Below are 24,112 nucleotides of genomic sequence, written 5' to 3'. Positions count from 1 at the left end.
AGGAGCAATGAATACACCTAGTGACAAAATTATGGTTTCTAAATACCATTCCTCACCAAGAGGAAACCAGAGATTTTTGGAGAAATGGCTAATTTCAAGGTAATCTCAGGGAAGGTTCAAGATCTGGAACATCTTTTTGTGCCAGAAAATAAGAAAGTGCTAATAAAAAAATGAGGGGAGCACGTCAGAAAGATACAGAAACCACATTGAAAGGACACCCACTGAGCCAAATCTGGGACAGTTTGAGCATCAAAACAATAAGGACATTAATGGATTATAACCCATTTTATTAGATAGAAATCATGAGCTCATGTAATAGGTAATAGGTAGAGGATAAATAGGCAGAAAGATAGATGAGAAAAGAGGCATTGCTTGATACATGCTGCAAATATTTCTTACAGTAGAATGGCAACTGATAAACGTGGAAGGAGTAGTGGAGGTAGAAAATCACCGTTTTATAACCATCATAGTAAAGATGAGATCTGGCACAAATCATCAACACATACCAAATCGAAGGGGAAAATTTGACAAGGAGCAGGATGTTTCCATGGTCTCAAAGTGTCTTCCCATAGATCTGGATAGAATGTCTAGAAAGGGCATTCTAGAACCCCAGCTTGCCTCATTTGAAATTTAGATCTCAATGCCTGGGCTTAACTACAGACTGGACACAGCAAAAGACAAATCATTATTAGACAATATTCAAACCTTGGCAAAGAGAAAAATATTAAAACACAGAAAGTTTCAAAGTAAAAGAATGGAAAAAGATTTATCATCTAGACATTAATTATAATAGTGCTCATACAGTTATATTAATATCAGACAAAGTAGAATTTAAGGCAAAAAGCATGAGTAGAGATAAAGGGGGACATTTCAGTATGACCAAAGATTTAATTCAACTAAAAGACAATTTAAAATGCTTATGTACTTAAAAATATACTCTCAAAATCTGTAAAGATTGACAGAGCTAGGAAGAGATGTAGGTAAATCCTTGCTGGTACTGGAAGGTTTTAACTCATTAATCTCAATATTTGATGGGCAAAAAAAGGAAAGAAAAAGTAAGAAGAGAGACATTTGAACAGAATAATTAGCAAACAACCCCATAAACATTTTAAAAATACTTCCCCCAGCAAACTAAGACTATATATTTTTCTGTTGAACTGTACATAGACTATTTATTATAATTGACCTTATTCTGGGTCACTAAACAAGCTTCAATGAATTTCAAAGAACTGAATTCATATGGAGTGTGTTCCTCATGCATAATATTGTTCAACATGAAATCAATAACAAAGACATAATTATAAATTTTCTATATGTTCAGAAATTTAGAAATATATTTCTAAATAACCCATAGGTCAAAAAAGATATAACAAAGGACATTAGAAAATTTTTTGAGCCGGATAATAAAAATACCAAAATGTGTGTGTGGGGAGGGGCAATAGAGAAGACAGACTAAAATCAATGAATCAGGTATCTTTCTCAGGAAGTTAGAAAAAGAACAGTACAGTAATAAAAAATTATGTAGAAGCAAAATAATGATAAATATAAGCAGAAATTCATAAAACAAAAATATAATGAAGAGTATCAACAAACCCAAATTTGATCCTTTAAAAAGACTAATATGCTTGGGATTAATAAAGAAGAAAAGAGAGAGTACACATATTCAATGCCAGGGATAAAAATGGCAACTTTGCTAGAGATTCTGTTGATGTGACTACTACTAATATAATATTAATAACATATTATTAGTAACATAGCCTAGATTTAGATCAGATGGACAATATTCTAGAGAAATGCAACTTAGGAAAGCTGAAAATCTTTATAACTTTGGCTACATAAAGATTGCTCAGACAGGATATAAAAAAGTGCTAGCTCTAAGGGAAAGTATTGATGAAATTTAGTACATTGAAATTAAGAACCTCTTTGTTCATCAAATGACTTGGTGGAAACTCAGCCAAGAGTGGAAGAAAAGATTCGCTACACATATTAGCAACAGAATGCTCATACTCAAAATATAAAAAGAACTTTGAAAAATCAATAAGGAAAAGTCAAACAGCCAAATGGAAAACATAGGCAGAAAACATGAATAGGCACTTCACAAATGAAGATATCTAAGTGACCAACAAACACATGAAAAGGTGTTGGACCCCATTACTAATCAGGGAATATAAATTAAAATCATGAGTTACCACTGCACTCATCAGAATGGACGATTATGATTATCTATACCAAGTGTCGTGCACCCCTAGAGTGGATGTGCTACAACTGGCCCTGTTCTCATTGAAGGAAATCAGAATATGTCAATCCAAAATATGCCTCTTTGACATAAATATTTTGAACTAAAGGCAATTAAGAAGCAGCAAATGGAGGAAGAGCTCTTTCCATCTTCCCTGCTTTCTGCCTTGTGACCGGATATAAATTCTCCTTTACTGGATCTAACTCTTTTCAGCTCAGAGATGGCACAGAGTAATCTACCAGTAACCCTGACTCCATTAGTTTCTTGCCACACACTGTTTACCTTCACATGGTTTCTTACCTCTGAAAGCCTGAAACTGCTTTCCTCTGTCTTGTCACTTTTCTAAAATTTATTATTCTTTTTTGAAGAAGCTATATAAGCCAGGGTTTTAAGCCATTGCTTTTGAGTTACCTTTCATTGAAGTTTTTCCTGTGTGATGTGCACTGGGTGCATGAATAAACCTGCTTGTTTTTTCTCCTGTTCATCTGTCGTTTGTTACAGGGGCCTGTCCCAGCTACAAACTTATAAGGGTTGAGGAGAAATTATGTTTCCTCCTCAACATCACACATTACTGGTGGGTTTGTAAATTCACACAGTTTCTATGAAAAAGAGTTGTCAGTATCTTCTAATGTTGAAAATCTATCTATCTATATATTCTATGACCTCAAAATTCATTTCCTAGATTTATAACCAACAGAAATTCATGCACACGTGTACTATGAGGTTTGTATAAGAATATTCTTATCTACATAGTCACCATGGTCCCAAACTATGAAAAACCTAAATGTCTATCAACAGTAAAGTTGATATAGAGCTATATACCAGTAATGTTTGGTGAAAAAGCCACATTCAAAGGGATAAATACTATTATATTTAAGTGAAAAAATTTGGCAAAAAGTTAGTGTTTAGGGATATCTGCTTATGTAGTAAAACTAAAAAAAAGACAGTGTGAAAGTATTGCCATAAATATCAGGATAATATTGCCCTTTTTGAGGAGAAAGCATGAGGTGACTTCTGGGTATTAAGAATCTTCTAAATCAGGAGTCGGCAAATTATAGTCTGATACCTATTTTTGTAAATAAAGTTTTATTGGAACAAAGCAGGCACATTTGCTTACTGTTGCCTATGGCTGCTTTCACAACACCATGGCAGATACTATGATCTGACTGTGTCACCCTGGAATGCATAGGTTGAAACCTAATCACGAATGTGGTGATATTAGGATGTGGGGCCTTTGGGAGGTGATTAGATCATGAGGGTGGAGCCCTCATGAATGGAATTTGTGCCCTTATGAAAGAGACCCCAGAGAGCTAGCTAGTTCCTTCCACCATGTGAGGACACAGCGAGAGGGTACCATTTATGAATCAGGAAACAGGCCCTCGCCAGACACTGAATCTGAATCTGCTGGCACCTTGGTCTTGGATTTCCCAGCCTCTAGAACTGTGAGAAATAGATTTTTTATTGTTTATAAGCTGTGTAGTTTATGGCATTTTGTTATAGCAGACTGAAGAGAAGACGGCAGAGTTAGGCAGTTGCCAAAGGGACCAAATCAGCTAAGTTAAATATCTACTATCCTGCTTTTAATAGAAAAAGTTTGCTGACCCTGACCTAAATCCTCACCTGGATATTAATTTCTGATTTCACAGGTGTTCCTTTGTGACAAATCACTGCCCTCTACGTTATTTTTCCTTGCTGTACGTTTTTGTGCATTTTCTGTGTCTATATTATATTTCACAATAAAATGATAGTTACTTTGTATTTGAGTTCAAGCAGAGAACCACTGGGCTGTGTGGAGATGTGGGTACTGGGCGATGGGTGATTCACCTGCTATTTGCACTTACAGCTCAGCCAATTGACACTTCATAGGTTTTCAGAGTTATTCAAGAATAGTCAAAACATGAATGTCCCCATTTCACAAATGAAGAAACTAAGGCTCAGAAGAATTTAGGTGTCTTGCCAAGATCTCAGAGCTTGGGCAAGGAGATGGGATTTGTCCCCATCCTGTCCAACTATAAGGTCCATAATCTTTCCATTGCACAACGGAGGTTGCCTCCTGGTTATTGTTAGGAAGGAAACAAATAAGAAGGACAACTGAGCTTGATCCTCGAGCATTTTAAGGGCTTATAGCCAGCTCTTAAATTTAGCCAGTATTTTTTTTCTCCAGAACACATAAAAAATGCTTAACTAGATCATATTTTAAATTTCCTTAATACATTACTTCACCAAAAGGCTTGTGGGGTGGGGAGACCTGGGCTCTGGAAACATCTAGTTCTAGCAACTTGCCTGTGGTTACACAGGGGAACCAACCTTCAAACCCAAGTTTGGTTCCAAAGCTCGCGGAGGCCTACAGGTGATGGATGGCTTTAATCGCTGCCACCCCTCCAAACCTTTCTGCAAGCCCTTAAAACGAGAGGACAGGATGGGCCCCATCACTCATTCCCCAAGGGAGTTTGATAGACTGCTCCCCCTGCAATATGCACAGAACCATGCAACAGTCGCCTTTTCTGAGTAACAGTTAGGGCTGAGCTGCCTTCTCAGGAGCCACGCTGCTTTGGCAAGGCCTGGATGCCTCCTGCTTGAGAACTCACCAAGTGTAAATTATGGAGCAGATTAGCCTGCCTATTATTACAATTGTTTACTCAACTCTCAGCACCAAGAACCGTTTCAGGGAAATTAGACCTTGGGGAATGCTATTTACAGCTGCTGGCCAAGCACCCAGTGGACTGCTCCTAAATTCATTTACGTGTTTTTCCCATGGAAATCCTCAAGGGATTTAGGTTACTCATTTAGCTTCCTTAATCCTTAAGTGACCTTAAATTGTCCAGCTCATCATAGCACTTTCCGGTGACATTTTCTTTTCCATCATTCTTGAGATTATTTCTGCAACAAGGAGAATTATGTCCCGCGTTCTTGCTAGTCCTCAAGGTATCAGGCGAACTGTGGGCTAACGTGCTTTTTTTAGCACCAGAAAGACCTGGATTCAAATCCCAGCTCCTCCTCTTGCCAGGGTGGCAACCTTGGGCAAGTTATTTAATCTCTCAAAACTTCAGGTTCTTCATACATAACATGAACAGTTAAGATTTGATGAGACCATACATACAAAACACGGAACACGGTGTCAGGCCCACAGGAAGTGATGGGAGCCATCTCTGTAATTGTTTAATTCCTGTACCCATTATTATTGTTGTTTAATGAAAACCTGACTTTAGGAGTAGACTGGGCAGGGTGAGCGGGGCCAGGAGCAGTGGGAGGAGTTTATGGAAATGGATGTGCCAGGAGGGACTGAGAACATTCCGTTAGTAGGTGGCTTGGGAGTAGGAAATCTGCCCCTGACCACCTACTCCCACCCACCACCCATGTTCCCTGGCCTGGGACCTTGCTGCTCTACTTTCCAGACCTCATACAGTCCCACTGCCTAGGGCTGGACTTGGGCCCTAGATTATTTGTCAATTCCTGGCTGTAATTCTGTGTTCTTCCTGGCACTGGCTTCATTGCAGCAGAATTTTTATGAAGCTCCAGTATGTTTGGTTTTGGTTTTCAATTAGAATATAGTAAGTCACCATTTCCTCACCAAATCAGACCTTGCATATTTCTGAAGATACACTGTTTCCCTTCTTCCCCTAGTGGCAAGGATGGGCCTCTGCCCTGCTGTAGCTATTTAACCTTTCCAAGGCCACTTACAAATGTCACCTACTAAAGACGTCATTGGACTTTAACCCTGGTTTTCTCACTTATCCTATGAAAATGCCTGTGAGGTTTGCTGGGAGCTAGGATCACCCCCATTTTGTTCGTGAGAGAATGGGGACTCTTAGACCAAGGTATATCTGGGTCTAGATGCCAAATCTTGTGGGTCTGTGTCAGCACGCTGTGCTTCTCTAAAAATGATAATCATCTCCTCCCCAGAGATGAGGCTTGTAGCTGCAGATGGGGGATTGACTCATGGGAAGCTACTGCTTTTAAAGACCTGTTCCTGACCTAGGGCAAGGCCCCAGGTCCAATGTAAAAAGACAGCCCTAATGGACCTTGCAGACTTAGCTCCTGAGCCCACATGACTCCCCAACTTGTCCCTTCCTCCCTGTTCTGACCTGCTTGGTATCAGCCTTCACCCGTTCTCCATTCCCTCCTCAGCCTCCTCTCCCCCTTGGCTGCATCCGACAGCTCCTGCCAGCTTCCAGCCTCTGGCTTCATTTCCTGGCTTCCAACACCTATGGTGTGTCTCTGTCCTGGACCCATGTCCTGCCCTCTCAGGCAGCCTTCATCTTGAATTTGTCTCCTGAATCCTCAAGCCAGCTCAGGAAGTCCTTGCTGGCCCCTAATGCTTAGGAATATAATCCCAGGGGCCCATTATGCTCTGGTCCTTCAGGTCTCATCTGCAGAACTGAGCCATACTGGAACTCTAGAACTCCATGGATGGTCCCTGGGAAAAGCTTCTAGTGAACTCTGTTCCCCTCCAAAAGGAAGATGACATCCACAGTGCTGGGGTAATGCCTGGTCATCCCCTGAAGTGGCCTGGGCTACTCTGCCCAGCCTGCCCCTGGCACACACTGCCCCTCACCTGGCAGGATTCTAGAGGCTCCACAGCCAGGGCCTGCATTTTTAAGTAACCCTGAGCCAGCCCTATCCCTGCCACCCTGGGTCAGTCTGCTCAGCGTCTCTTGTCCTGCTCCCACACATCAGCCTGCTTGCAGTGGGCCTGCCCCTGGTTCCAGACCCTAGTTGATCTGTGTCCCTGGGCTTGGTCACCCATGCAGCTCCTTGCTTACAATGTGTCTCCTCTCTCTTTAGATGTGGCATGGTGGGATTGGCCATCTGTGATAGTAATTTTATGTGTCAACTCAGCTGGACCATGGTGCCCAGATATTTGGTCAAACATTATTCTGGATGTTTCTGTGAGGGTGCTTTTTGGATGAGAATGACATTTTTAATCAGTAGATTTTGAGTAAAGCAGATTGCCCTTCATAATGTGGGTGGGATTCATCCAATCAGTTGAACCCTTTAATAGAACAAAGACCGACCTCTGCCAGCAGAGAACTGGTGCCTTTGGACTTGAACTGCAACGTTGGCTTTTCCCTGGGTCTCCATCCGGCCAGTCTACTCTGTAGACTGCGGACTGGTATGACTCCGTAGTTGCGTAAGCCAATGCCTTTAAATAAATCTCTCTCTATGTAGGTCCCCAGCCTATTGGTTCTGTTTCTCTGGAGAACACTGACTAATATAGCCTCTAATACAGAGATGATTAAGAGAACGGATGCCAGAGACTGAATTTTTTCTTCGTTTTACCAATTTATGAATTTTAACCATCAACTTAAAAGTTATATTATTTCAGCTTTTTATTGTGGTAAAATGCACATAACATAAAGCTTCCTATTTTCATCATTTTTAGGCTTACAGTTCAGTGGCATTACAGTGGCTATCAGTGGCTACAGTGGCATTACAGTTCAGTGGCTATCCCTCTCCAGATTCTTCATCTTTGCAAACTGAAACTCTGTCCCTGTTAAACAATAACTCCCTGGCTGAATTGTATAGTGGTAAAAGAGAAACAAGATACTAAAAAAGAAAAGATAAAAATAGAAAAAAGAGAAAAGAAAAAAACCCACAAAACTCCCCATTTCCTTCTCTGCTCCCCTCCTCTGGCAGCCACCTCTCTGCTTTCTATGAATTTGACTACTTGAGGTACCTCATGTGAGTGGAATCACACAGTATTTGTCCTTTTGTGGCTGGCTTTTCCCCTTAGCATAGTTCAAGGTTCATCCATGTTATAGTGTGTGTCAGAACAGAGCCCAACTGTTTAGCCGGGTTCCTTGAACAATTTCCTTAACTGCTTAAGTTGTCTCATCTGTAAAATGGGAGCTGTAAGAGTATCAGCCTCATGGGTTCAAAGAATGTGTGTGTGGAAAGGACTGGAACAGCAGCCAGCTCGTAGTGACTGCTTAACAAATGCAGTGGGCTCCTCGCTAGATCTCATGATCTGCTGCCCTGCTCAGCACGGTGCCCTTGGGCCATCCCACATCTAGCAATAGCTCGTGCTTGTGTCAATGAGTATCTGTGGCACGAATGTGTGAATGGAACTTATTCTCTCCCCAGCTCTGGCCTCGGAGGATCAGATGAGGAACAAACTCTCTAAGATGTGACACAGAGCTCGCAAGGACCATAGTTAATTAAACTCCAACAGTTTTCAATGTAGTACTAGAACCCCAGTGGGAACAAGTTAACAATTGCATGTCAGGATAAAATAGGAAGAAACATCAGTCTACATCTTGGAGTCGAAGACCCAGTGCAGGGTTTAAGACCTCACTTTGCTACTTGTTGGGAATACAGCCTTAAGTTACTAGTCTCGCCTTGATGAGCCTCAGTTTCTTCAGCTATCAATGGGGATGACAATCCCTACCTCCCAGGGCTGCCGTGAGAACTGCGCGAGGTCACCATGAGACTCTTTGAACACTGTGCACTTCTGCCCCCTGGGACCTCACTCCCTCCTGCATCCCAGCCTGGCCTGGGAGGATCTCAGCTGCCGGGGAGCAGCACACCATTTGCAGTTTGGATTCAATTTCCTCCTGACTCTTCTTTTCATTATAAACATGATAAAAGTGAAAGAGACAGATGGCAAGACTCGATTCACTTTTACCAAATGTTTTTATGGTGCGAATATAAAACTGAGAATGAGAGGAACGAGAAGGTTGCGGTACTGGGGGAGTCGGGGAGGCAGTGAGCCCGGCGGGAGGTTTGGCCTCCAGGAGAAAGCAAATTGCCCACGGCGGGAACAGTGCTCCCAGCCTGCCGCTCTGCCGCTCTGGCCACCCTGAGGACGTCGCTGTCAGCGAGGAGAGATGGAGAGTGGACGGACTTCCTCTTTAACACAGCACCTTCCTGAAGGGATATGAGAAGTCAGGACACTGGTCACTTACTGGCTGATGGCTCTGAGTTAGACCAAATGATGCCACCTTTGCCGGCACAGTGAGGGCAACATTCTCCAGCTCCACTCAAGGCAGTGCAGAGTCTGCCTTGAGCCTGGGCTCCTCTGAGACATTCCGTTAGGCCAGGCTGTCTCAGCCGCGGTGCCATCGACATCTTGAGCTGAATAATTCTTTGTTATGGTCACTGTCCTGTGCATTTTTGCACATTTAGCAGCATCCCTGGCCTCTACTCACCAGAGAGTGCAGCAGCACCCTCCCCATCCCAGTTGTGAAAACCAAATCTCATGAGGGGCTGGCAAAACTGCCCCCTGCTGAGAACCACTGGGTGAGAGGCCTGCCCTTCATGGGCCTGGATGGACAAGCCGGGATGGACAGACAGGGTTATCTGGGAAGCCTTTGTTGGGCTCTTTTGCTCACTCTGCACCCTTCTCTACCCGGAATCAAGGGACTCCCCTGCCCTCAAGCTTCTGGTTGGCTTTAGCCATCGGGGAGAACAGGGAGGTGATCTGAGGACGGGGAGAGTGAGGCCAGGGTGTTCATTCCCCCACTCCCTCCCTGCAGGCTGGAGGGGCTGGCTGCCTCCCTCGCAGAAGCCCACCACTCCTGTCAGGTGGCCCCTGTTCTGGTAGCTTCTCTTCCTGTAGGTCTAGGGGTGACAGCAGCTCTTTCTCCCCCACTGTTACTGGCCCCAGGGTGCTGCAGGCGTTGGTCAGTTCCCTACACCCTTTGTCACCTTCTGAATTCCTCTAAGGACTCCACTTGAATGTGCCCTCTGCTGTTGGAACTCCACCAGTCCAAATATATCGTGTGACCTTTAGAAAATATTTTCACAAATGCATACTTATTTTTCTTATATTAGTTCACTTGACTATTCATGGATTCAACACATTGTTTTTCACGTCTTCCTATTCTGGGCCAGGCATGATGCCAGGTACTGGGGGCACAGAAACGGATCAGACATTGTCCCTGCCCAAGGGGAGCTGAGAGTCTCACTGGGGACTCAGACACAAGGAGGGTGATAGTCTGAGACATGGTGCTCAGGTCTCTAAGAGCCATCTGACAAAGCCCTGGGGAGGGCCCAGGGAGCATGTGGCCAGGGAGCTGGCTTCCCAGGGGAGAAAGTGCTGGATCTCACCCAGTGATGACATGTCCTCAGGTGGCTCTACGAGGATGTCCCCAGATCACAGCAGTGTGTCCTAGGAGGGGCACAAAGTCTGCAGGCTCCTCTCCCCAAGCCCTGGGGACTCTGTCTGGGGAGGTGTAAACTCTGCACCTCCAGCCAAGAGCCTCCCTGCCAGGTCTCTGGAGCACACTCACCCTGAGGTTCTCTACCCCTTGGCTGCTTGAAATCCCTGGCTGATGTGAAGAAAGAGAACATTCCAGCACAGAGAAGTTCCCTGCAGCTGCTGCCAAACAGGCTTCTTGCTGAGGTGCCTCCCTGCTGCCTGCCAGCCAGCCATATTTCAAAGGTCACTATTTCCTCCCAGTGGTTTTCTGCAGAGCCAAAGTCTCCAGGACCCCGAAATAAATTAAAATATTGATTGATTCTTAATATTCTCTCAAATCTCTCAAAATCTCCAGGTCTTGTATAAATCAATGTGCCAGTTACAGGGACTTATTCAATAATCTGCAAAGTATCCCGGTAATTACTTTTGGGTTCACCCCATGGCAGAGGGAGGCCACCTTTCCATCATTTTTAGGGCCCTGGGTACAATAACCAATCAGGGGACTCTCATCTCTTATTTTAATTACCGAGCCTCTTCCACACAGTGCCTGGGGGAGCACGAGGCCGCCCATGTGTTGGATGACTGTTGGGCAGACCCGGGTCAGGAACTCGCACACTCTGCCACCTCTTTGCTGCCTTGCTGTCCCCCTGCCTCATCCTCTGCCTTTTACTCCCATGACTTTAGCTTCCTGGCAATGACAGTTCAGAAATTAATTAAATAGCACCCCATTTCTCCAGATTAAATAGAGAGCTTGTCTTGCTGGGGAAAAGCTGTCTGCAAGCCTCAAGCACATGGGCGCTTCTGAAGCCGCCCAAGGCAGCTGCCTGGATTTTAGGAGTGGAGGTGGGCTGGGGAGGAGGAGGAGGGAGATGGGACATATGTCTCCCATAACAGCGCTGGTTGACAGCAAGTAACGGAATGACTTCAGCTCATTAGGGGATAATGTGGTTCTAGAAGAATGGAGTGTGTTCCTAACAAAGCCAGAGATGTTGCCTTGTGCAAGGTCCTTCCTCGTCTGACCCAGCCACTTCTGAGCCTGCTGCGGCATCCTCTAACATCCTCCTGTCCTGAAGGCCAGCCAGGTGGGGGCCAGCCACCCCTGGAACACTTCTTGCTCTTTTACCATTCTTTGCCTTTGAATATATTCGTCTCTCTGTCTGGGATGCTTTCCTCCTGTTTCCAATGTATGACAAACTCCTGGTCATCCTTCAAAGCCTAGCTCAAATGTGCACGCTTGTGGGGAACTCCCATACTCCCTGTGTTTTCCTCTGCAACTGGGGACCCAGACAAGCCTCAAGGGCGTTTTCAGGCACATCTGTGGGTGTCTGGCCTCCCTCATTGAACGGTGACCTACAGGCCTTGTGTTATCTGCCTTCCACTGCCTCTCTGGGCTCTAGGCACACTGGCCTCCTTAGTGTTCTTCCAAACGCCATCCCAGGCATGGTCCTCCCTCAGGGTCCTTGCAGTGTCCCCTGCCTGCCATGCCGTCCCCACCACACCTGTGTGCCTTGCTCCCTCACTCAGATGGCATCTGTCCAGAGAGTGCTGCCCTGACTGCATTCAAAAGAGCCCCTCTCTCATCCCTTTGTCTTCTTGATTTTTCTTCATAGTGCTTAATACCACCTGACATTGTGAATGCATCTATTTATTTACAATTTACATTTCAAAGTAAATTGTAAGCTCTACGAGGGCAAGGATGTTTGTCCATTTTTTTCACTGCCATATTGTTGGAAACTAAACAGTGTCTGGAACATAGTAGGACACTCAATATACATATTTGTATTATAAAATGAATGAATGAGGCCAGGTGCGGTGGCTCACGCCTGTAATCCTAGCTCTCTGGGAGGCCGAGGCGAGCGGATCGTTTGAGCTCAGGAGTTCGAGACCAGCCTGAGCAAGAGCGAGACCCCGTCTCTACTAAAAATAGAAAGAAATTAGCTGGACAATTAAAATATACATATAGAAAAAATTAGCCAGGCATGGTGGCACATGCCTGTAGTCCCAGCTACTCGGGAGGCTGAGGCAGGAGGATCGCTTGAGCCCAGGAGTTTGAGGTTGCTATGAGCTAGACTGATGCCACGGCACTCTAGCCCAGGCAACAGAGTAAGACTCTGTCTCAAATAAATAAATAAATAAATAAAATAAAATGAATGAATGAATGAATGATGAAGCTCTATTTGTGGGAGTTGATTTTGTATCTGGGTTATCCACAACCCACGGACAGATGTCTGAGATGTCTGAGGGAATGGTGGAGGGCAGAGGCTGAAGGAGCTGCTCTCACAGAGAGGCCGTGGAAGTCACACTTTCTAGCTCTCCAGGTGAGCGTGCTGAAAGTGTCAGGGCATGGGGTCTTCTGCTCACTTCTGCCTGGCACGGCTTGAGCTTCAGGGCATCCGTGGGGAGCTCTGTGGTGCAGGGGCAGGAAGATCACAGACCAGGAGAGCTGGAGGGAAACGGAGGAGGCCACCTGGAGCGCAGAGATGGGAGAGCACCCCAGACCTCACCTGGGATCCCAAGTACACTCACAGGGCACTTTCAGGTGGCTGTAGTCCTGTGTGAGCAGAGGAAGTAACGAGACAGTGAGGTCTCAAGTATGACTGTCACTGGGCCCCCATTCCTGCCCATGGGCTAGAGGAGAGGGGTTCGCTGTTGTACTGGCAGGGGTGCCCTGGGTTACAGAAAGATTTCACGCTGAGATATATGTGTACTTGTGCAAAGGAGCTGTGGGGCTCCAGGACAACATCATGGAAAACACTCTCCAGCCAACCTCCTCGGGACTTCTGGGAATTAGGCAAATATTTGAGCCTATTTTCCTCGAACTATTGAGCATGGAATGAAATAACTTTTTGGTAGGTTTTTGCAGAGGCCAAAGCAGGTGGGGCTTGTGACTCTTCACTGTGCGGTAGCCACGCACGCATGCACTTATGCAATTGTGGTTGCAGGCAGGAGCCACAGAACTGAGGCTGGGACTTTAGCCGATGGTGTCTTTCAAGTTTAAAACCATCTGTCCTCCCTTTCTTCTGCCAACGGTAGCCAGCTCTGTGGTTCTTTTTCATTCCACAGCTCCAAATTCCCAAGAGATGTGTATAGCGAGTGGTCATAACCTCATCTGTCACCACCAGGTAGAAACTTGGGGTTTGAGACAAAATGTCTGATTTTTTTGATTTTTTTATTTGAGAGCATCTGGGGGCTAGGCTAGCATATGGGCCACATGGGCTGCAGCCAGAGCAGGGAGTTTGTCATCAAGACAGTAGGAGATGTCAGAAGGAGATGGAGCTGAGAGCCAAGCAGAAGGAGGAAGGACTTAGGTGACTAATCTGAAAAGAACAGGAGAAATGTCAAAGCTGGGAGCAGATGCAGAAATCTGAGAACCAGGGAGACAAGAGCAGGCATGGCTGGCACAGAGGAAATGAGGAGGCTCTAGGACAATCTCCTGGAACAGGTACGGTGTTTAGTGCTGACTTTTATGGGCCTGCAAAAGTGTGCTAAAGGGGTGGGCAGCCTGGGTTTAAGGTACTGGGTGGGATGGATGGTTCACCGGGATGCTTGACTTCTGTGGGCATCAACTGCTGCTTCTTTTTCAGTCTTCCTTTACATAATCATGTTACGACAATCTTAGTTCTTGCTTTCTCTAAGGTAATGACAAATAGTAATTATTAGAAATGTTATTTTATGATAAGAATTCAGATCTGAATTTATCCATCTTTATTCACTTTTCACTTGTTTTTACTACGGCAACCACATGCCTCTTATTCTACACCTCCTTCGAGGAGACACCTTCAAGAACTCTCCTTTCACTGACTTGAGGGGATGTTGCAACCCTGAACAAGGACTTAAGAAAGTGGAGTTCCAGCTCCTGCCCCCTCACTTTCTGGCTTTGTGACCTGGAGTATGTTACCTACCCTCTCTGGGCAGTTTAGCTAAGTCATCTTTAAGGACCTCCGGCTCTGCTGTTCTGAGATTCTCTAAGCCTGCCTTCTTTATTGATCAATCTCTAAACCACGAGGATCCCCATCTAGAAATGTCATTCCAATGCTCACTGGTGAGCAGGTGTCTGCTCACAGACCCCGCTCCCCAGATGCTACAGGCAATTTGGGAACTATATTTTTGAAATCACCACAGATGGGAAGACTAAATTGAAATGAGACTTGTTTGAAAATGCTGCTTTTAGCATTTTAGCCACATCCCTTCATCCCTCATTGCATTCAGCTTTTGGATGGCCGCCCCAAATAGCCCATGATCTTTCTGATTGCTCAACAAAGTCTCTTGGAAAAGAGCTTGTGATCATTGCTGGCTCCATGGCCCCTCCTCCTCGCCATCCCACAATTCTCATTCTAGTCCGTTTCAGGGCTGTTGAAATCCCATATGATCAATGTTACAGCCTCTTTAACAGCCTCTGTTATCTGCATAAACATGGGCAGATTTGCTTTTTCATCATGCCCCGGAGGTCTATAACAGCTTCTATTATCTTCCCTACTGTCTTAGCCCATTTTGTGCTGCTGTAACAGAATACCAGAGACTAGGTAATTTATAAAGAACAGAGATTTATTTCTTATAGAGGCTGAGAAGTCCAAGGTCAAGAGGCCCACATATGGTGAGGGCCTTCTTGCTGTTTCATCCTATGTCAGAAGGATGCTTGTGTGGGAGGGAGAGGAAGAGGCAGAGGGAGAGAGTCCAACTCGTCCTTTTATTAGGAACCCACTCCTACAACAACTAACCCACACCTGTCATAATGGTGTTAACCCATCCACGAAGGCAAAGCCCGCATGACCCGATCGGTCCCATCTTAAAGGTCCTACTTCTCAATCCCATTGTATTGGGGATTATGTTTCTAACACATGAACTTTTTAAAAATGTTTCAAAATATTAAGAGGGTACAAGTGTTTTTGTTACATGGGTGAATTGTATGACGCTGAAGTCAGGGCTTTTTGTGTGTCTGTCACCAGAGTAGTGTTCATTGCGTAGTTCTTGCTTTCTCTAAGGTAATGAGAAATAATAATTATTAGAAATGTTATTTTCTGACCAGAATTCAGATCTGGATTTATCCATCTTTATTCATGTTTCTCTTGTTTCTTCTGCATGTCCCCTCTCCAAAGGCACCATTAGCCACAACCTCCAAGTCATTTTTCACTTTACGCCCTCCCCGCCAAACCAGAGCCAAACTCTAGAGCTACTGAGTCTTCCAATCTTTGAGCAAGAGATTTATCTTAATAGAGGCTCTTAATATAGTAGTTTCTATTTTTCACATGAAGATTCCCTTTTTTCCTCCTGCATCCCTCTAGGTTTCCATTTTTTTAAACAGAGAAAGGGCAGTTTTTCCTCCACCCATCCCCAGGAAAATGCAGTAACCACATACTGTCTTAAACGTGTGAATTACTATGATATTTGAACTCTTCCTTTATCTTGTATTCAGGGAACTTCTAACTCCAGTACTGTTAAAGAGTTGTGTCATCTGACCTGACTCAGATGGCAGGGTGGCCCTGCCATCCACGCTAAAGCCGAGACGCACCTGTTTAGGGTTTGAAGACTTCTGCCAGGATTCACGCCGGGCCACAGCAGCAGTGAGGCTGACAATGAAAGAGTGACAAGATGCTGAGATGGGCAAGCTGATAGCAAAGTGGGACCAGCCCTGAGGAGAAACAGAGAACTGTGGGGTGGAGCCAGACACAGGAGGCCAGTAAGCTATTAGCCTTGGGGCTCAGCAAGGAATCTGGAGCTATCTGTGTCGTAGTCCTAAATCCAAGCCAATCGTCAGAGTTCAAAAGAGGTCAGAGGCAGTAGTAAAACCAGCAGCTGGAATAATCCTGGAGACTTAATAAAGCACTGAGAGGTAGGTTCTAGGATCAATGGGGAGCCTGAGACTCAGAGAGGCATAGCAGTTTTCTCAAAATCACACAGCCCAGAAGGGGCAGAAGTAGGAACTGAGGGCAGATCTGTCTGACTCCAAATCTCATGCCCTGTACCACGCTGCTGCCCAGATTCCTTGGTATGGGGGTGACCTCCTCATCCTCCACCATGTGAGCCTCACTTCTTTTTGACCTACTTGTCTGGTTCCAGGCTGGCGGATACCCAGGACAAGGAAGTAGTGAGGACTGAATGGACAATGGATGGAAGGGCAGTGGAAGAGGAGCTTCACAGAAAACCATTCTCACCCCCTCAGAGATCTCCTCAGCCCAGGATGGGGCCTCCTTCAGTACACGGAGGTGCAGAAAGAGCCCAGAACCTTAGCACAGTGGAGCCTGGCTGAGCCTGGTTGGGGCCCTGAACAACTTCCTTCTGTCGACACCCAAGGCCACAGATGCCGGACTACGATGACGACCGGCAAGACCCAGCAAAGTGAGTCAGCTTTGCAATCTGTCCGCTGCCTTATTCCTCTGGGGTGGGCTCACTCCTCTTCCTCCCTGGGCCTCTCATGCCTGGACTCTGCTGGCTGGAGGGCTGGCTGTAGTTACAGCACGGTGCCTGTAGGGGGCGCATGGTGTGCTGCCCGGTTCCCATGCCCCAATCCCTCCAGACTGAGACGCATTAGGCAGGCACTGCCCTCGGACGCAGAGGCCCCTTGCCCAAGTCACGTCCTCTTCCCGTGGCTGCACACCCAATGTCGAGTCAATGCAGGGGAATAAAGGTCCTGGGTCCTCGGCCCTCTTCAGACATCTCTGCAGGGCCATCCCAGCTCCCCAGCTTCCCCCCAGGATTGCGGTGGCCCTTGCTGCTGCCGCATTCTAACTCCTCGCTCTGACTAATCTGTGCCCTGACCACTCCCAAGGTGTGGATCCTGAGAACAGTTCCTGATGAACATCCTGCACACCAATTCCATTTTTAGAGCTGCTTCCAGAAGACTCTGACCTGCAACTGCTCCTGCGTGAAAGGACGGCATTGCTAATAAATTATCTAATGAAGGAAAATAGCCTATCTAACAGAAAGAAAAAAAAAAAAAGAAATATCACAGCCCTTTGATCAACCACCTGGGGCTTAACTCATTCCTGTGGCCTAAGAGTTTGTTTTCCCAGCACTTGAGAAGAACTGAGCGGATAGGAGGAGCGGGGACTCCCAGTTTCTGCCAGAACCACATTCCAAGGGCCCTGATGAAACCAGCCTCACAGAGAAGAGAGAGAGTAAAAAAAGGAAAAACTGATGCAGCTGCTTCACCGCTGTCTTCTGCTATCAGCTTGCGACAGTAACTTTTTTCCCCTTCATCCCCAATAAAAACCCCCAACCCCTTCCCATCAGAGCCCACACTCTTTCTTTCTTTTGGTGTCATACCAAGCCCTTTCCTCTCTCTTGGGAGACGTAAAATAAACTTTTTACTCTTTCTATCCTAATTTCTGTGTTGAGAATCCTTTCTCAGCCTGCACTACAAGTTCCTACCCGAACACTGTATGCTGTCTCGAGTCACCGACTTGGGTTCTGTCCTACAGACAAGTCCTGTCGTGAGGCCCAGCTCAGCCCAGCCCCCTGCTCACCACACCCCCCAACTCTCTTCCTCCAGTCTGGGTCCAGGTCCTGACCCTGGGAGGGGGAATCGGGCAAGTCCAACCCCTTCATTGTCCAGATGTGAAAACAGGCCCAACGAGGGAAGGTACCTAGCAGGTCCATGGCCCAGACTTCTCCTCTTCTGTGTCCTACGCTGTTTCTACTGTGGTGCGTGGCTCTTCAGGTCAACAGACTTAACTCAATCCAGCAACCTTTCTCGAGCCCCTGCCCTGACCCTGGTGTTCTTATCTCAGTGTTTCCAGCCTTTCTGTCACCACAGATATCTTCTGTGTCACTTCCCTGTTTGAATGCTATGCTTTAGAAAATCCTATCTATCATATACTGTTCACTTACAGATAATAATAAGTTTGTTTTCACAGTTTTATTCAACAAAACCACCATATATAACTGCCAATCAGAGCTTCTGATCCATAAGAGATAATCACAGTTGGTATAAATATTGAATTGATATAAATTGAAGCTTGTAGCTTCATTTAGTTTGGTAGTGGTGGTGGGTGGTTATTGAGAAAAACATGTGCAGTTTCCATGAGGAACTTCAAATTTTTGAAAATAGCACACAGACATCTGTGACTGTTCCAACTGCAGAGGTAAAACGGGGCCCTGAAGTCCCACTCTGCAGCATGAAGCCCCCTGATCCCCTGCTAGAAGCTGCCTAAAGGTACCAGTTCCTCCAATGAGACACTGAAGCCACCATCCCTGGCTCTAAGTGCCACCGCAGCCCTGAGGGCAGGGCCAGATGCCTTCTCCTTTAAGGGGAAACTGTGCAGGGCTCTCTGCCCCATGGCCCATGGTTATTGCTTAGTTTCCCAGCATTAGTGTGAGCCTCCCTTTTTTCGATTCCTGAAGCAAATGCACTTGGGGAGGGGGGCATTACTTAAACTGTCATTAGCAGTTTACTCCTTACTTACCAGGTAAGCCCTTTGGAGAGTTTCCTGACAGCTCCTTAAATCCAGATGATTTGGGGTTCCAGCAAAGCCTCTTGGAGGTGCTAAGGGCTTGGGAATGGTTCCCAGTTTCTCCAGTTGCTGCATTTGTAGGTATGATGTGTCCAGGCCTAGGGGTGGGTGCCTAGGGCACCTCGGCTCAGCACACCATCCCCAGCCCAGAAGCACTGACACCACACATCACAGAGCCACCTTCAGCTGGAGGGTCAGGGCTTGGGTGTGAGGCGGAGACCCTGGGCTTTCCCCAGTATGTGCTTGCCACACGGCATGAGCTCTGGGTCTTGTGGTGGCCTAATGTTTACCCTCCAAGAGACTTTTGACAGGAGTATCACCAAACAAGGGGCAGAAAAGTGATCTACTCAGAGATGGGGGAGACAGAGGCACTCAGGGAGCCCAGCTCTGTCTCAGCTGCAGTCTACTGTGCTGAGGCTGCTTCCTGCCCAACCTTCTGCGGGCTTCCTACTGCTCTCCCCCGGGATCTTCACCACAGACCTCAGGCATCACCAGGAGGCTAGACCTTGCAGGAGGAGGACCATATGCCGTGGAGCTGATCTGTCATTCTCCAGGGAGAAATAAAATGAAATTGGCCATGACTCTGCCCCAGAGACCCTATGTGTGGGCTGCACATGCCTACGCCAGAAACCAGAGTATCAATTATTTTTTCTGACCAAAAAAGGTAGGCTATGGCAGATAAACTTTGCCTTCTGGGATAAATATATTCATTATATACATATAATTTTTTTTCAAAGTGTACATTTCAGTTATTTAATCTTTATTAAAGGAATCATGTGAGGTGTATGATCTTTTTGAATAAAATTTTAATTAAAATACTTTAAAGGTTTTAATTTAATGATAGGGACTGGGAAACTTGAATGAGGATTCAGATTTGAAAAGCTGAAGGAACTATTTTGAGATAAGTCATGGAGTGCACATAAAAAGATAACTAATGAGTGAAAAAAAAAATCCTTGCTTTTTAACAAATGCCACAGAAAAGCACTAATTTATTTCTAGATAATCTGGTCTGGGATGTGCAGTCGTTTTTTTAAAAAAGGTAGGATATTATAAGAGGAAACCATAAATAACTAAAAAAATAATAATAAGAAGAAAAAAACCCTATATGAAAATGGCTGACTCAACCTGAATCATCAGAGTCTTCAGACTGAGCTTATCACACACATTTTTCCAGCAATTTTAAATGAGGTCAGGCTCCAGTGGGCCCGGAGACCTGGTTTTAGGGATATATCAACACCTATCAAGCTGTGAATCCTGAGCCTTTACACCTCTAATTGTCTGGGTTTCTTCCAGTCCCAAAGGCAGTAATTCAAACATCTCTTTGACTTCTTAAGCCATCCTGATTTCCAGAAGCTCAAGCACTGCATCTCTTTTCATGCCTAGAACCTGAAACTGCCTTTAACAGATTCTTTTTCTTTTCTTTAAACTCCTAAAAATACTGCTCCTGGGCAAGCAGCGAGCCTGCGCCCTCCTTCAAGCCCATGTGCAGGGCCGAGGGCACGATGGCAGATGCCGGAGGAGCGGTGGCCTGTGACCCATGGAGGATGACTGCCCTTAGCTGTGGGATTAGGAGACAGTGGGGTGTGATCAAAGGACCCAAAGAAAGGAACCCTCTGTAGCTTCTCACAGTTTAAGCTCACCATCACTGTGGCATCAAAGTTGGTAGAAGGAGGTCAGTAAGGGCCTTTATTTTCTCTTAAAACCTCAAAATTGTTTCCTAAACTTCTCCATGTTAAACTCTACTGGCTGCAGGAGGTGTCCTCAGGTGACTCTCATAGATAGCCCATTCTTTCCTTATAACTTTTTGTGCTTTTTGGGGGGGTAGATTTTGCTGACTGGCAGTCACTTTGCTGCCCTGGCCAAGCTGAGGACAAGGCCCTTTTTGTGGGACAAGAGGGAAGCCACCCCCTCTAAGGTGTATCAGTGCTCATTAGCGTGACTCTGTTCAGTAAGAACATGCTACATTGGGTAGCAGTGAACCCCGTCAATCCAATCCTTACTTTTGGAAGGAGTAAATGCAAGGTATGCACAATGGAGTGGGGTTTGCTCGAATTTAAGTTGCACTCTGAATGAACATGGGCTACAGTTCTGGCCCCCGTGAGAAGCCCTGGACCCCAGAGTGCATGTACAATTAGGACGATGACATCCCAGGGTTCCAGGCTGTAGCAGTTTCTTATTGCTGCTATGACAAATGACCACAAACTTAGTAGCTTAAGACAACACAGGTTTATCTTCTTACTATTCTGGAGGTCAGGAGCCTAAAATCAAGGTGTCTGTGAGGCTGCTTTCTTTCTGGAGGCTTCAGAGAAGAATCTGTTCCCCTTCCTTTTTCAGCTTTGAGAGGCCACCTGCATTCCTTAGCCTGTGACCCTTTCTTCACATCACTCCAACCTCTTGCTCTGTCATCCCATGCTTGTTTCTGTGGCCACATTTCCTACTAGTCTTTGGCCCTGCCTTCCTCTTGAAAGGGTCCTTGTGGGTCCTGGCACTGGGTCCATCTGGATAATACAGGATACTCTCCCCATTTCAAGACCCTAATCACATCTGCAAAGTCCCCTTTGCCATATAAAGTAACATATTCGCAGGGTCTGGGGGTTCTGGGGATTAGGATGTGGACATCTTTGTGGAAGGGCATCATCCAGGCTGACCATATGTACTTTGCCATGAATTCTTGCAACAAGATTGCATTTCTGATGGTAATCATCTATCCAAGTCTATACTGTTTGTGCCCACATCTTCTGGAAGGGATAGTCCAAGTATCATATGAATAGACCCTCCTTGGCAATAGTTGGTGAATAGTTGAACTAATTTCTGGTTAATGATCTACTGACTAATGACCCATTGACTTGCCATTTGCCAGACAGTGACTCACTGACTTGCCAGTGGTTGGTTGTGCTCTGAAGAATTTGGATATAGTGACACAGGCACTGTAGCCGGTTGTTGGTAGGCTCCTTAGACTAGACGTGCTCTAGAGCTGTGGTCCCCAATCCTGGGCTACAGACCCAACCAGCCTGGTTCACACAGCAGGAGGTGAGCAGTGGGTGAGCGACCGAACCTTCATCTGTATTTACAGCTGCTCTCCATCGCTCACATCACCGCCTGAGCTCCGCCTCCTGTCAGATCAGTGGTGGCATTAGGTTCTCACAGGAGCACGAACCCTACTGTAAACCGTGCATGGAGGGATCTAGGTTGCCCACCCTTGTGAGAATCTAATGCCTGATGATCTGAGATGGTGATGCTAGCCCTGGGGAGCAGCTGCAAATATGGATTATCATTAGCAGAGAGGTTTGACTGCACAGAGACCATAACAAATTAATTGCTTGCAGACTCATATCAAAACCCTATCAGTGAGTGGCAAGTGACAATTAAGCTGCATCTGGTGGCAGGCTTTATAGTGGCAAGTGAGTTGATGTATTAATACTTCAATTGTACAGCTGCATCTGATGGCAGGCTTTAAGTCAGCATCCAACACTTATTTTAGTCCACATGCCCATCCGCTATTTTATTTACCACTTCCATCCGCACCTCTTTCCCGCACTGCGCACTTGTCTCAGTCACAGTTTTGGTAAGCCCACAAGTTGACCCTAGCAAAAATGAGTGAAAAACAAACGTCACTGGAGACCTTCTTTGAAAATGGGAAAAGACACAATGATGAGACAGCAGAAGACTCTAAGACTGCCAACAAAATGAAAGCTGCATTTTAAAGAAAATACCAAGAGAACTATTTAAATTATGGGTTCACTGCAACAGGTGATTCACATTCTCCAAGCGCACTTTGTATAATACGTGGCGACTGGCTATCCAGTGAAGCCATGAAACCTTCAAAACTGCGTCGCTACATGAAGACCAAGCACCCTGCATTAGAAGACAAGCATTTGGAGTTTTTCAAAAGAAAAAAATGTGAACAGAAAGAGCAGAAGCAATTATTGAAGGCCACCGCTTCATCAAATGTGTCTGCATTGAGAGCATCATTCTTAGTGGCTACCACATTGCTAAAGCTAAGCCCTTTACTATTGGTGAAGAGTTGATCCTGCCTGCTGCCAAGGACATTTGCTGTGAACTTTTAGGAGAGGCTGCAGTTCAAAGGGTGGCACATGTTCCTCTTTAGGCTAGCACTGTAACTAGACAAATTGATGAAACAGCAGAGGATATTGAGGCACAAGTGTGGGGATTAATAAGTCACTGTGATAAGCAATCCAGGTTGATGAATCTATTGATGTTGACAAGGCAACGATGCTTGTTTTCGTGCAATATATTTTTCAGGAGGATGTGCATGAGGATATGTTATGTGCACTTTGGTTGCCAACAAACACCACAGCTGCAGAACTATTCAAGTCTTTGAATGATTACATATCAGGAAAACTGAATTGGTCATTCGGTGTCAGTATGTGCACAGATGGAGCAGCTGCCATGACTGGATGACTTTCTGGTTTCACTACCCAGGTCAAGGAGATCGATTCTGAATATGAGTCTATGCACTGTGACATCCATAGAGAAATGCTGGCTAGTCGAAAAATGTCACCTGAACTAAGCAACGTTTTGCAGGATGTGATTAAAATTATCAACCACATTAAATTACATGCCCTTAACTCATGTTTTTCATGCAGCTCTGTGAGGAGATGGATGAAGAGCACACACATCTTCTCTTACACACAGAAGTGAGATGGCTTCCTAAAGGTAGATCACTGGCCAGAGTTTTTGAGTAAGGAGAGCCGCTCCAGAGATTTCTTTTAGAAAAACAGTCACCACTGGCAGCACATTTCAGTGACACAGAATGGGTCACAAAACTTGCTTACTTGTGTGACATATTCAACCTGCTCAATGAACTCAATCTGCCACTCCAGGGGAGAATGGCAACTGTGTTCAAGTCAGCAGGTAAAGTGGCTGCATTCAAAGCCAAACTGGAATTATGGGGGTAATGAGTGAACATTGGGATTTTTTACATGTTTCAGACATTAGCAGAGATATTGTAGGGACTGAGCCAGGGCCTTCTTACTCCCAGCTGGTGCATGATCACCTATCTCAGCTTTCAAAAGAGTTTGAGCATCACTTCCCAACCACAAAAGACTCCTGAACTGGGAGGGAATGGGTCTACAATCCATTTGTGAATAAGCAAGGTGAATTGACTTTGTCCATGCTATTGATAGAATAAGATCAACTGCTTAAGATCACAAATGACGGTGGCCCTAAAAGTATGTTTGAGACGACTTTAAATCTCCTGAGATTGCCACAAAAGCACTGAAAAGCCTGCTTCCATTTCCAACATCCTGTCTCTGTGAAGCAGGG

Source organism: Propithecus coquereli, unplaced genomic scaffold (assembly GCF_000956105.1).
Source record: "Propithecus coquereli isolate 6110/MARCELLA unplaced genomic scaffold, Pcoq_1.0 Scaffold44, whole genome shotgun sequence".
In the NCBI taxonomy this organism is placed as follows: domain Eukaryota; kingdom Metazoa; phylum Chordata; class Mammalia; order Primates; family Indriidae; genus Propithecus; species Propithecus coquereli.
The sequence above is the reverse complement of the archived record's forward strand: the minus strand, read 5'-3'. Positions refer to the sequence as shown.